Source organism: Hemiscyllium ocellatum, chromosome 15, assembly GCF_020745735.1.
Source record: "Hemiscyllium ocellatum isolate sHemOce1 chromosome 15, sHemOce1.pat.X.cur, whole genome shotgun sequence".
NCBI lineage: Eukaryota > Metazoa > Chordata > Chondrichthyes > Orectolobiformes > Hemiscylliidae > Hemiscyllium > Hemiscyllium ocellatum.
In genome coordinates, this window is record NC_083415.1 from 45,517,795 (window position 1) to 45,531,956 (window position 14,162).

A 14,162-nucleotide genomic window follows, 5' to 3' on the forward strand; every position below is an offset into this window, starting at 1 on the left:
ATGGACAATTTACGTCAGATTACAACAGGATCTTGATCAGATGGGCCAATGAGCTGAGGAGTGGTAGATGGAGTTTAATTTAGATAAATGCAAGGTGCTACATTTTGGCAAAGCAAATCCTAGCAGTCCTTATACACTTAATGGTAAAATCCTAGGGACTGTTGCTGAACAAAGAGAGACCACAAGAGTTCCTAGCTCCTTGAAAGTGGAGTTGCAGGTAGATAGGATAGAAGGCATTTGGTATGCTTTCCTATATTGGTCAGAGTATTGAGTACAGGAGTTGGGAGGTCATGTTGCAGCTGAACAGGACATTGATTTGGCCACTTTTGGAATATTGTGTGCAATACTGGTCTCCTTCCTATCGGAAGGGTTTTGTGAAACTTGAAAGGGTTCAGAAAAGATTTACAACGATGTTGCCAGAGTTGAAGAATTTGAGCTATAGGGAGAGATTGAATAGGCTGGCGCTGTTTTCCCTAGAGTGTCAGAGCTGAGGGGTGACCTTATAGAAGTTTATAAAATCATAAGGGGAGTGGATGGGATAAATAGACAAAGTCTTTTCCCTAGGGTGGGGGAATCCAGAACTAGAGGGCATAGGTATAGGGTGAGAGGGGAAAGATATAAAAGAGACCTAAGGGGCAACTTTTTCACGCAGAGGGTGGTATATGTATGGAATGAGCTGCCAGAGGAAGTGGTGGAGGTTGGTACAATTGCAACATTTAAGAGGCATTTGGATGGGTTTATGAATAGGAAGGGTTTGGAGGAATATGGGCCAGGTGCTGGCAGGTGGGACTAGATTGAGTTGGGATATCTGGTTGGCATCGACATGTTGAACCGAAGAGTCTGTTTTCATGCTGTACATCTCGATGACTCTAAGTTGGAACCCAACAGAGGGCGGCATACTTTTCAGCTTTCGTGTAGTATCTCTATCAACAGTGAGGCGAGCGTAACTTCACTTATCACCTCATTAAATCAACCTGTGGTTCAAGGTTTTCCTGATATTAGAGAAAACCATAAAATACCATGCAGAACCATAGAATGATATAGCACCGTAAGAGGCTGTTCAGCCCTATGTCTGCCCCAGATCCTTGATTTAGCTATCCGATTGGTGATACTCTCTCCATAGTCTGCAATTCTTCCAGGAGAAAGTGAAGACTGCGGGTGGTGGAGAGTGCGAGTGAAAAAGAGTGGGGCTGGAAAAGCACAGCAGGTCAGGCAGCATCTGAGAGCAGGAGCATCAACGTTTCGGGCATAAATCATCAGGGTTCTCCTGCTTCTCAGCTGCTGCCTGACCTGCTGTGCTTCTCCAGCACCACATTTTTTCACTCTGCAATTGTTCCAGTTTTATGTTCACTCCTAGAGTTTTTCACAGTGAATTTGAAATTTCAATGGAGCTATCTACTAGAGAAATGCAATGAGTGAGTAGTACATATACTTTTCAAGTGACAATGCTAATTATGAAAGATCAAGATGAATTCTGTTACTATTATAATAGACACAGCCTTGTGAATATCATAGCAGCAAAATGTACGGTAATATTTTGAGTACGGCAAGGTTAGACTTTTTTCCATGTTCACTGGTTTGTATTTTGAGGAGTATTAACTGTGATGCATTCCTTCTCCTTTCTGGATAACATTATTGACTGCCTTCTAATTACCCCATTTTGAAAAACTGGTACATAAAAGCATTAAGTACTGAGGAGTTAGTTAGGGATTTACCAAAATGCATAGTGAGCAAATTGCCATATTGTGAAGGGTCACCATGACTTTGTTAGTCATGTTTTATTTCATGTCATCAGCTTGCCTGGTCAAAAATAAAAGACACCTGTTTGAAATGGCTTATCACTGAAGAACTCAGAAGTTCAAAAGAGCCCAATTGGCACTCACATTATATGAGGTGAGCATTTTGACAACCACAGGCAGAAATCCAAGAAAATCAGTAACCTTATACTTCTGGCTGCTCGTGTTGAAAAGCAGGATTATCAGCTCCAATGCTTTGAGAGACTGTACGTGTCTGCAAAAGAGTTGAGGTTTAAGTAATTGTTCTCTGATTATCTCTTCCAAAGATTCAAAGTAGACACTTAATCAGTGCATAAGGAAAATTGAAGACAATGAATCTGAGGAGTATTGAAGATAGACACATTCCTCTGTTAATCAACAGCAGTTGGAAATAGTATTTAGAATCCAGCATTGTGTAGAAATAAAGAAAAAAAAAGTTTTTCTGAAGATAGCAGGCTTTTCCTAGGATGTTGATCTGTGAAATGTAGATTTCTATCAGATACTATAGTTTCTTAAGCATGATACTACCTTCTGAAAAGCAAACAAAACATAATTAATGATATTTATTTTAGCAAAGTTCCAGTTACTTTTTTTTTATAAATGAATGAATACAATGGAAATTAAGCAGCGAAAAGGAGGATGGGGATGATGGATTACCCTTTGGCCTAGCGACGGTGCCCTGGTGACATGAGGGAAACGAGAAGTGCAGATGTTCCTGCACTTCACTGCGTGCAGATAACATCACTGACAGGTTTCCCTGATGCAGTGACAACTTCATTGACAGACCTGGCTTCCAGTCAGATCAACAAAATTGGATCAGAAGTTGCAGGATTGTCTAAGTTAGAGCCCTGAGCTGGAGGGAAGGTGTCTTATCCCTGACCCCAATGAAATTGGACAAGGTACTGGGGATTGGGAGAAGCAGAGGCCTGGGAGGAGATGGGGCTGTTGGAGATTGGTTGTTAAGGAATCAGATGTTGCAGGGACGAGAGACATTCAATTTACATGAAAACATGGGATGGAGCAGCAGGAGAAGCCCAGCCCTTTTGGCTCTGAGAAGCTGGTTTGTCTTTCAATAAGATTTTGACTGATTTGGTTGTGGTCATCCTTCCACCTTGCTGTCTGGTCTTGCCCACCCTCCATAACCCTTGTCACGCATTCTATCAAAAATCTATCTCTGCCTTGAATAAATTCAATGACCCAACTTCCAATGCTATCTGGGGAAGAGAATTCCACACACTTAGTATCCTCAGAGAAAAATAGTCTCCTTTTCTCTATCTTAAGAATGGGATCGTTTATTCCCAAACTCTGCTTCCTAATTCTCGTCTCAATTATTTTGTTCAGTTACTATGTCAGTATACTTGAAGAGACATGCTCATGATATCACTGCTGTACAAAAGCTTCAGATGTTATCTTACCTTGGGTCATTTGAAGCATAACGTGCTGATGGGAGCATGCTATGTTTTGTGACTGAATGGTTTGACGTCTGCCGAGACAGCAATATGCCCATGAGTGCAATATTTGTGTATGTTAGCGAGCTACAATAAATTTTTGTTGAATTTTTCAATACCATGTTAGACAAATCTAGTTCCTATGTTATGTGGGCAACAATTGTGGCAGCAATAGCAAAAACCCTGGTGGAGGAAAAAAACTTGGAAGAGTAAACGTTTTCCCAGGATCTACCCTATCAATTTATTTCGGAATCTTCCTTTGTGTACATCCTTCACAGTGGCCTGTACTTTCTCTACAAAGGATAGAATGCACTAGAATATACAACTAGCCATAGATCTGACAAAACACTTCAAAATCTTAAGCTATACAATGCTAAATTGAATAATGAACAGGCATAAATCATATTCACAAATTAGAAGCTGAAATTGTAAACTATTAGAAAAAATTAGAAACTAAGCTGAAGGTTGAGAATTTGGTGATACACTTATATTGACACTTTGACCTCAATGCTGAAATGGGTATTCTGTGTCTGTGGAGCTTGTCATATTTTGGGCTCAAAGCATTCTCCAACTGTTTTCTGACTAACAAAATTTGATAAGAAATCTTCGAAAGAAAAAAATCTTTGCACTCGATTAATCAGTGAAGTAAACACAACATGGAAATGCATACAGTTCAATGGAGCAAATGGAAGTTTGTCAAAGTTGATCGTTATGCTTAAATTTCACTACACAGAAGATAAATGGTTTTACGGTATAATAACCTAGAAAGAAAAACAGATGGATTTTATCAAAGTACTGTTAAAAATGAGATATCAATCATGAGAGTTGCCTGCAAATATAATTAATTGTTGCAGCAGCATTGAATCAAATTCCTAGAGTTCTTGTAGTGCAATGGTGTTGTCCTATCTTTGAGACAGGGGGTCTGAGTCAGCTCACACCCCACTGCAGAATTGTGTCAGACCATCTTTGAACAAAATCTGAATCAGATTTCCCACCTTCCACAGGTGTTGATAATGGCATGATTAAAGGATATTTCATTCAGGAGGCAGTACCAACATGATAAATATACAGAGATTTGAAACATAATTATATAAGTAATTAATCTTCCTAGTTTCTGCCATATGGGGAGGCAATTGACAGGGCTTAATAGACATGGCTTTAAGTCTCTTCCACACTTCCCTTAAGTATTGTGTCAACCTTTGTTACAGACCACTGTTGTATATTTCTGTGGTCTCATCTGATTTATACACCAAAATGTATGTTCCCAGTGCCTGAGTTTGGAACCAAGATCCATTGTTGCATGCTCATTTGCATCTGTGACATAAACATTCTTCAGGGGAAAGAAAATGAACTTTTGTAAAGAACTACTTGTTAGAAGGAGGTCTTCAAATGTTTAAGTTACTCAAATTATTAAGAAACTTTAAAGCCACAACTATATTTCTCATTTGTATCCTAAAATGCCAACAGAGAAGGAGGCGGTTAGACAATGTAAATATTGCCATTAAACTGTGGGAGTACTATGAAGAAATTGATGAAATAAAATAAAGAATTTGTGGCCGCTGGAAATCTAAAACAGAAACATAAATTGCTGGAGGAACTCAGCAGATCTGGCAGCATTAGTGTACAGAAAGCATCGTTAACCTTTCAAGTTCTGAAGAAGAGTCACTAGACTCAACAGTGTAACCATTATAATGTGGTCAGCCAAATGGACTTCTTGGATAGGAGTTCCCTGTGTGCGGTTGTTCATCTGGTCCAATCAGGGAGCCCTGACTGACAGGTTAAAAATAGGAGCGTTCACACAGCATTGCCCTTTGATGTGAAGGGCACTGCTTGTCACAGGCCATTCGGATGTTTCCTTTCTTCCTGGTAGTGGAAATTTGAATAAAGATTTGTACACCTTGTGTCTTTCACTGTGTCTCACACCTGTACACACACAGCATGGGTGCTGGGGAAAAAATAAGCACTACTGCAGTTAGGTGGTAGTGTTGGGGAAAGAGGGAAAAAAATATATATTGGGTGTGGGTGTTTGCACTTCCTTTTTGATTTTCTGAAAAACCTCCTCCTAAGAAGAAGAAAAATAAAAATAGGAGCGTTCACACAGCATTACCCTTCGATGTGAAGGGCACTGCTTGTCACTGGCCACTCAAGTGTTTCCTTTCTTCCTTGTGGTGAAAACTGAATAAAGATTCGTGCTCCTTGTGTCTTTCACTGTGTCTCACACCTGCACACACACAACATGGGTGCAGGGGAATAAATAAGCACTACTGCAGTTAGGTGACAGTGTGGGGGTATTAAAAAGATTTTTGAAAAATAAACAGGAATGTCAGAGATTCTGTTCACTCTGAGAGCTGGCTCTGAGGAAGCTGGATTAGTGTCAAGGACCCTCCATGTGTAAATAAAGGATGACAGGACACTGGCCTCTGTGGAGTTAAAACAAAAATAGGAGTGTTCACATAGCATTTGTGAAGGGCAGTGCTTGGCACTGGCCACTTAGGTGTTTCTTTTCTTCCTGGTGGTGGAAACCAAATAAAGATTCATGCTCCTTGTGTCTTTCACTGTCTCACACCTGCACACACACAACTTGGGTGAGGGGGAATAAAAAGCATTACCACAGTTAGGCGGTAGTGTGGGGGTAATAAAAATAGGAGCATCAGGAATCTCGTTACCCTGCGAGCTGGATCAGTATCAAGGACTCTCCACTTATATATAAAGGGTGACTTGACGACGGCGGGGAGTTACTTCAGTGGCATAAAAGTAAAGCACGGTCCTGAAGAAATTCATTCACAACAGTCGTCCGTGAGTTGGGGTATGCATTTCTGGCAGCATGCCATAATTTAGGAAGATTGACTCATTTGATTCTGTCGTCAAAGACTGGGCCCAGAATGTGAAAATAATGCATTTTGTCTGAGCAAACAACATTTGTGTAGATGAGAAGAAACGAGTAATTCTCCTGATGGCTTGTGGAGCTACAAACTTTTCAGTTATTAGAAGCCTAACATTCCCTGAATGTCAGGTACTAAAATCTTTCAAGAATTGACAGATTTAGTGAAGGAATATTACAAACATAAGACTCCTCAAATTCTGGGATGCAATTTTTTTTATTCACTACTCAGAGAGCCAGGGGAATCCTTATTAGGATATTTGACTAGGTTAGAATGACTTGTGGAGGCATTTTGGAAAGGCAAGTCAGGGCAGGGCTTATACACTCAATGGAAATGTCTTGGGGAGTGTTGCTGAACAAAGAGACCTTGAAGTGCAGGTTCATAGCTCCTTGAAAGTAGAGTCGCAGGTAGATAGGATAGTGAAGAAGACGTTTGGTATGCTTTCTTTTATTGGTCAGAGCATTGAGTTTAGGAGTTGGGAGGTCATGTTACAGCTGTAAAGGATGTTGCTTACATCACTTTTGGTGCAATTCTGATCTCCCTTCTATAAAAAGGATGTTGTGAAGGGTTCAGAAAAGGTTTACAAAAATGTTGCCAGGGTTGGAGGGTTTGAGCAATAGGGAGGCTGAGGGGTGACCTTATAGAGGTTTATAAAATCATGAGGGGCATAAGTGAGGTAAATAGACAAGCTTAGGGTGAGAGGAAAAAGATTGAAATGGGTTCTAAGGGGCAACTTTTTCATGCAAAAGGTGGTGAATGTATGGAATGAGCTGCCAAAGGAAGTGTGGAGGCTGGTACAATTACAGCATTTGAAAGGCATCTGGATGGGTATATGGATAGGAAGTTTTGGAGGGATATGGACAAAGTGTTGGCAAATGGGGCTAGATTAGTTTAGGTTATCTGGTTGGCATGGACGAATTAGACTGAAGAGTCAGTTTCTGTGCTGTACATCTCTGTGACTCTATGAGAAGCAGTTGGTTCAGTCACCACTGATTGTAATGAAAGATTCAGGCTCAAGTTTGTTGGGTCAAAATTGGTTGAGAAAGATTCAGTTAGATTGGCTCAACACTTTTCAATTAGAAAATGGCTGCCTGAAAGAAGTCCAAATTAAATATCTAGGAGTTTTTCGAAGTTCATGTTGACCAGGAAGCAATTCCACGGTTCTATAAGGCCCGCTCAGTGCCCTTCACCTTATGTGCAAAAGTAAAGGCAGAAATCAGGAGACTGGAAAGTGAAGGAATCATCAAACCAGTGGAATTGACAGCACTGCTCAGACCAATTATGAAGCCCATGAGGTCTGTTCATCTTTGTGGGGAGTTTAAACAAATGGTAAATCATTTTTTGTAGCTCAATAAATACTCAATCCCTCACATAGAGGATTTTTATGCAAAGCTGGCAGGAATGCTATCCTTCACGAAGCTGGACATGAACCATGCAGACTTGCAACTACAGTTAGATGAAGATTCTCAGAAGTATGCCACACTGAATACCATGATGGTTTGAACCAATGTGCAAGACTGCATTTTGGGGTATTTATCAGCTTGTGCAATTTTTCAGTGGATGATGGAGAACATTTTGCCAGGTCTACCCCAGGTTGCCATTTATCTAGATGATGTGTTAATAACAGAGAAGACCAAGAAAGAGTACTTACAGAGATGCTTCTCCCAGGTGAGGTTGTATGCCTTAGAAAGGAAACATGTTTGTTCCAGGCACCCCAAGTGATCTACTTGGGCTACAAGTCAACAAGACTGGGTTGCATCCATTAGAAGTTCAAGTGAGGGTGAACAAAGGCACCCCCAATCCCACATCTGTACTGAAGCTTAGGACTTTTCTTGGGATGGTGAATTAAATGGGAAAGATCATTTACAACCTGGCCTCCTTCCTAGCACCTTTGCATCAACTTCAAAAAAAGGGTTAGCATTGTAAATGGTCATGTAGCCAAACCATAACTTTCATGGAAATGAAGAAATAGCTACCATCCTCTAAGGTGTTGGCATACTATGATAACAAGTGAGATATCATTTTGATATGTGATGCTGCCTGATATGGCATTGGGGTAGTATTTGCTCAGAGGTAGCCCAATGGAAAGGAATTCCCAATAATGTATGCAATCAGGACTTTGGCTAATACAGAGTATTACTACACCCAGACAGAGAATGAAGATTTGGCGTTCATATTTGAAGTCAGGAAGTTCCTCCAATAACGTTATTGTGTAGTAATAACAGACCACAAACCTGCCAGGTCTACTTAAAGAGGACGAGGCAGTGCCACCCTCACTTTCAAGCTGAACTCAGTGGTGGTCTGTATTACTACATGCACATCATTACAAGTTGGAATACTGTCCAGGAGGCCAAGTAGCAAATGCGGATGCATTGAGCCATCGCCGCTGGGTGAGTCCATAATGGTTTTAAATTTTCTGGACACATTTCCAGTCACAGCTGGAAATATCAGATATTGGAGGCAGGAAGACCCAGTCTTGGCAAAACTGAAACAGCTGGTGGTGGGGGGAAAACAAAGGGCCATCATAACCAGCATTGAAAGCTTTTTTGGCCTGGAGAGACCAGAACACAGTAGAGGATAACATATTATTATGGGAAGTGAGAGTAATTGTCCCAAGCAAAGGTCATTACTGGCTGAGTTCTGTCAGGCTCAGCCAGGGCTTTCTAGATGTCTACTGGCCAGCATTGGATAGCAGCATTAATGTGACAGCCAAGGACCAATACCAATCCAAACTAGAGACCCAGACAGAAACCTGGCGACAATGGCGAGGACTGAGTTACATCACAGGTTCTAGAAAGAGACAGTGCAAGATAGCAGACAATAACACATCCCTCCCAGATCGTCTCAACAGACTATATGCTTGCTTTGAGCAGAACTTTGGCACAGAGGCAACACCTATTCCGACAAGTCCTGACGAACCTATCACAACAGTCATTGCATCAGAGGTCAGTTCAGATTTCCTTCATGTGAATCCAAGGAAAGCGATGGGTCCAGACGGAGTACCAGGCCGTGCACTCAGAGCATGTGCAGATCAACTGGCAGAGGTCTTCTCAAACATCTTCAGCCTCTTCCTGCAGCAGGCCACCGTCCCTGCCTGTTTCCAGAGGGCCAACATCATCCCTGTGCCGAAGAAGGCTCATGCAGCATGTTTCAATAACTACCATCCAGTGACCCTAACGTCGGTGGTCATGAAGTGCTTTGAAAGGCTGGTCATGGCATTAATCAACCCCAGCCTCCTCACTATTCTTGACCCACTTCAATTTGCCTATCGGACCAACAGATCCATATCAGGTGCCACACCACTTGCCCTTCACTCCTCCATAGGGAACATCTTGACACCAAGATAAGCTACATATAAATCCTACTCATTGACTACAGTTCAGCCTTCAACACTGTTATCCCTTCGAGACTGATTACTAAACTTAGTGATCTCGGACTAAGCCCCGCTCTCTGCAACTGGATCCTCAATTTGCTGACCCACAGGCCACAATCAATGAAGATTGGGGACAATATTTCATCCTCACTAACACTTAACACTGGAGCCCCCAGGGGTGCGTACTCAGCCCCCTACTGTACTCACTGTATACCATGACTGTGTTGCCAAATATCAGACTAATGCCATTTACAAATTCGCTGATGACACAACCATAGTTGGTCAAATCTCAGATGGCGACGAAACAGACTACAGATGAGAGTCCTGGAAAAATGGTGCACTGAGAACAACCTAGCTCTCAATGTCAGCAAAACCAAGGAATTCATTATTAACTTTTGGCGGGATGTTACTCATACACCCCCCCCCCCCCCCCCACACACACATTAACAGCACAGAGGTGGAACGAGTGGAGAACATCAAGCCTCTGGGAGTGGTCATACACAACAAGCTTTCTTGGACTCTTCATGTGGACACACTGATTACAACGTCTCTTCTTCCTCAGGCAGCTGAGGAAATTTGGCAAGATGGCGAATACCCTCGCCAACTTTTATAGGTGTGCCATTGAGAGCATTCTGTCTGGATGTATCTGAATCCATCTACCAGGCCCACTGTCAAGGAAAGACCACCAGCATTCTTAAAGATCCATCCCACCCTGACAATGTTTTTCTACAACCTCTACCATTGGGGAGAAGGTACAGGAGCCTGAACACATCCACCAGCCGGTTTTGCAACAGTTTCTACCCTACTGTTCTTAGAATGGACTCACAAACTCTTAGCATTCACCTTTACCTGTGTTTTTGTTTTTGCCGCTGTTCACCTATTATTTACTTACCTATGCTACTTAACTCTGTGATCTGCCTGTATTGCTCACAAGACAAAGTTTTTCACTGTGCCTCGGTTCAAGTGACAATAAATTCAACTCAATTTAATTCCAGAGTGCCAGCAAGGACAAACGTTGCCACAAACAGCACCCCCACATTGATGGGGTTTGCCAGGTTCACCCTGGACTCAGTTACATGTTGACTAAGCAGGTCCTTTCATGGGCTCAATGTTCTAAGTTATTGTGGACACCCACTCAAAGTGGCTGGACATGCATAGAATTCAGTCATCAGCCACAGGGTTAACAAGAGAAAAATTGCACCTGTATTTTGCAGTACACAGACCCCTGGAAATGTTGGTCACAGACAATGAGCTAGCATTTACCAGCAGGAAATTTGAATATTTGTTGAACGGTATTTGACATATAAGAGCAGCTCCATTTCATCCATCATCCAATAGTCTGGCAGAAGGAGCAGTTCAAACTTTGATGTCAGGCTTAAAGAAACAGCCTATAGCTTTATTTGATACCAAACTGTCCTGGTCCCTATTTAATTGTAGGACCACCCCTCACACAACTACAGTAATAGCTCATGGGAAGATGACTCTGCACCAGGTTAAATCTGATCTACCTGGACCTGAAGTGAGGATGAAATGGCCTCAGGAACACCAATGCTGGACACAAGACTCCACTAAGTGAGAGAGACAGGGGATACAGTTGGTGTAAGAACCATGGGAATGGCCCTGCATGGGTAAGATGCATGGTCAACACACAACAGTGGCAAATAAAGTTTGGGTAAGTGTGACAGTACTGAACGAGCACATGGACCATATGAAAGCTGCAAACTTGCAAAAGGGGTGGAAGCATAATTTGTCCGGCTCCTCAGAACAGTCAGAAAGGCTGAAGGAACCTATGGGTTCTCTCTCTCTGAGTGTTGAAGAGATTTCAGAATATGAGATGGACACAGCAAATCTCACTGCTGCAATGCCTTGGCCGCCTTAAGAGGAGAATAAATTTCTTCTCTAGGTGCCAGAGGTGGGTTTCTGTCCATCACATGCCACCCATATCTGAGGCAGAGTCAGAGGAACCTGTCCTGGTACTAGAGTTCCTCAGGAGGAGCTAAAATTAAAAAAAAACTAGCTGGTGCACTTGAACTCAGACGGGGAGGGATGTAGTGATTCCACCAAGGTCTGCCAGGTGGAGCTCATAGAATTTGAGTTCCTTAATTGGACCAGATTAATAGCCCCAAATGTAGATCCCTGGCTGACAGATAAGGAGTGTTTTCCTCCTGAGGAGGAGAGTTTGCTCTCCAAGCACCACCACCAACTCCCCGCCCCCCCCCCCCCCACACACACACCCTTGTTTCAGATGGACTTTTTAAAAATTTCTTTTGTTTTTCTTTATCGTTTGTTGTGAGTGTTTTTTTCTGGGTTTTCTAAAAAAACACTGGAATGTCTGACATCCTGTTCACTCTGAGGGAGGTGAATCAGTGGTGGTGGGATACTAGCTTGTCTGGAATTATTTCAAAAAGGTTGACTCTGCTTTCTCTCCACAGATGCTTTCTCTTCTTCCAACAATTTTTGTTTTCACTGAAGAGCCAACTGATGTTTCGAGGTAATTTTGTAGTGTCACTCTAATTTTGCACATGCAGTTGCAGTGCTCCACCTAGTGGAGTATTGGCCAAAAACACAGTCTTTCTCCCCAACGTAGTTTCATTTCAAAATCAACCTGCTCAGATATTTTGACACACTTTTGTGGAAGGTTTTGTGTTCGGACCTTCTGGCCCAGTTGTAGGAACATTACCATTACACCATAAGAGACCCTCTAAGATAGATTATTTTTTGTTTGCCTTAATATTGAAACTAAGAGTGTGGTGCTGGAAAAGCACAGGCAGTCAAGCAACATCCAAGGAGCAGGAGAGTTGACGCTTTGAGCATAAGCTCTTCTTCAGGAATGTGGGGATGGCCCAAGGGGGCTAACAGTTAAATAGAAGGGGGGGGGTGCTGGGAGGAAGGTAGCTTGGAATGCGATAGGTAGATGAAGGTAGGGGTGAAACTGATAGGTTGGAGAGGAGTGTGGAGCGGATAGGTGGGAAGGAAGATGAACAGGTAGGAAATGCAAGTCATGGGGGAGGTGGAGGGTGTGGGTGGTGTCCCGAACATATGTGGGGAGTTTGTGGACCAACGGGGATGGGATGGTATCAGGGTATGCAGAGATAAGTTTGGTGGGGCCCGAGCAGGCAGAGATGATGGGTCAACCCGGGCTGTCAGGTTTGTGAATTTTCGGTAGGGGGTAGAACTGGGCAGTGTGGGGTTCCTGGTCTATGAGGTTGGAGACTGTCGATGGGAGATCACCTGAAGTGATAAAGTTGTGGATGGTCTGGGAGATAACGGTTTTGTGATAGGAGGTGAGGTCGTGGTCAAGGGGGCAGTAGAAGGAGGTATCCATGAGTTGGCGTCTGGCTTCAGTGGTGCATTGCTCGGTGCACCAAATTACCACAGTGCCCGCCACCCTCCCCTGTCGCTGGTTTAATGGTGTGGTTGGGTTTGTAGTGGAAGGCTGCGTGTTGTGAGGGTGAGAAGTTGAAGTGGGTGAGGAGGGTGAACCAGTTGAGGTGGTAAATGTCACGACAGCAGTTGGAAATGAAGAGATCGAGGGTGGGTAATAGACCAGCACGGGGTGTCCAGGTGGATGGGGTGTGTTGGAGATGGGTGGAGGGGTCCTCGAAGGGTGGGCAAGGGTCCTCACTTTCCACCCCACCAACCTCCAGATCCTCAAATCATCTTCCGCCACTTACATACATACCCCCACTAGGGATATATTCTCCTCCCCACCCTAATCTGCATTCTGGAGAGACCATTCCCTTCATGACTCCCTTGCATTCCCTCCTCCATCAACTTACCCTCCATTCCTGGCCCCCTCCCCTCCACTGCAAAAAGTGCAAAATCTGTGCCGCACCTCCCCCCTCACCTTCGTCCAAGGCCCCAAAGGACCCTTCCACATCCGACAGATATTTACCAGTAATTCCACACACGCCATCTACTGTATCCGCGGCTGTTGATGTAGAATCCTCTACATTGGGGGGAGAGGACACCAACTTGTGGAACGTTTCAGAGAATATCTCTGGGACACACACATGAAGCAACCCCACCGCCTCATGGCTGAACACTTTAACTCCCCCTCTCACTCCGCCAAGGACGTGCAGGTCCTGGGCCTCCTCCATCACCAAACTCGAGTCACCTGATGCCTAGAGGAAGAATACCTCATCTTCCGTCTTGTGTTATTCCAACCACACAGGATCAATGCGGATTTCACGAGTTTCCTCATTTCCCCTCCCCCCACCTTATTCCAGATCCAACCTTCCAACTTGGCACCGCCCTCTTGAACTGTCCTACCTGTCCATCTACCTTACCATATAACCCCTCCACCCTCCTCTCTGACCTATCACATTCACCCCGACTTTCACCTACCTATTGCATTCCCAACTACCTTTACCCCAGCCCCACGCCCTCCCATTTATCTCTTAGCCCTCTTGAGCCATCCCCGCATTCCTGATGAAGAGCTTGTGTTCGAAACGTTGACTTTCCTGCTCCTCGGATGCTGCCTGACTGGCTGTGCTTTTCCAGCACTACACTCTTTGATTCTGATCTCCTGCATCTACAGTCCTCACTTTCTCCTCCTTTATATTCAAACTACTCAAGCTAATGGCCAGGAGTGCCGGCAACATGAGTAATCATGCTTCCAGCTTTGCACTGTTATGTATTCATCCCAATACATAAAGGAGTTGTTCGGGATTATTACAGATTT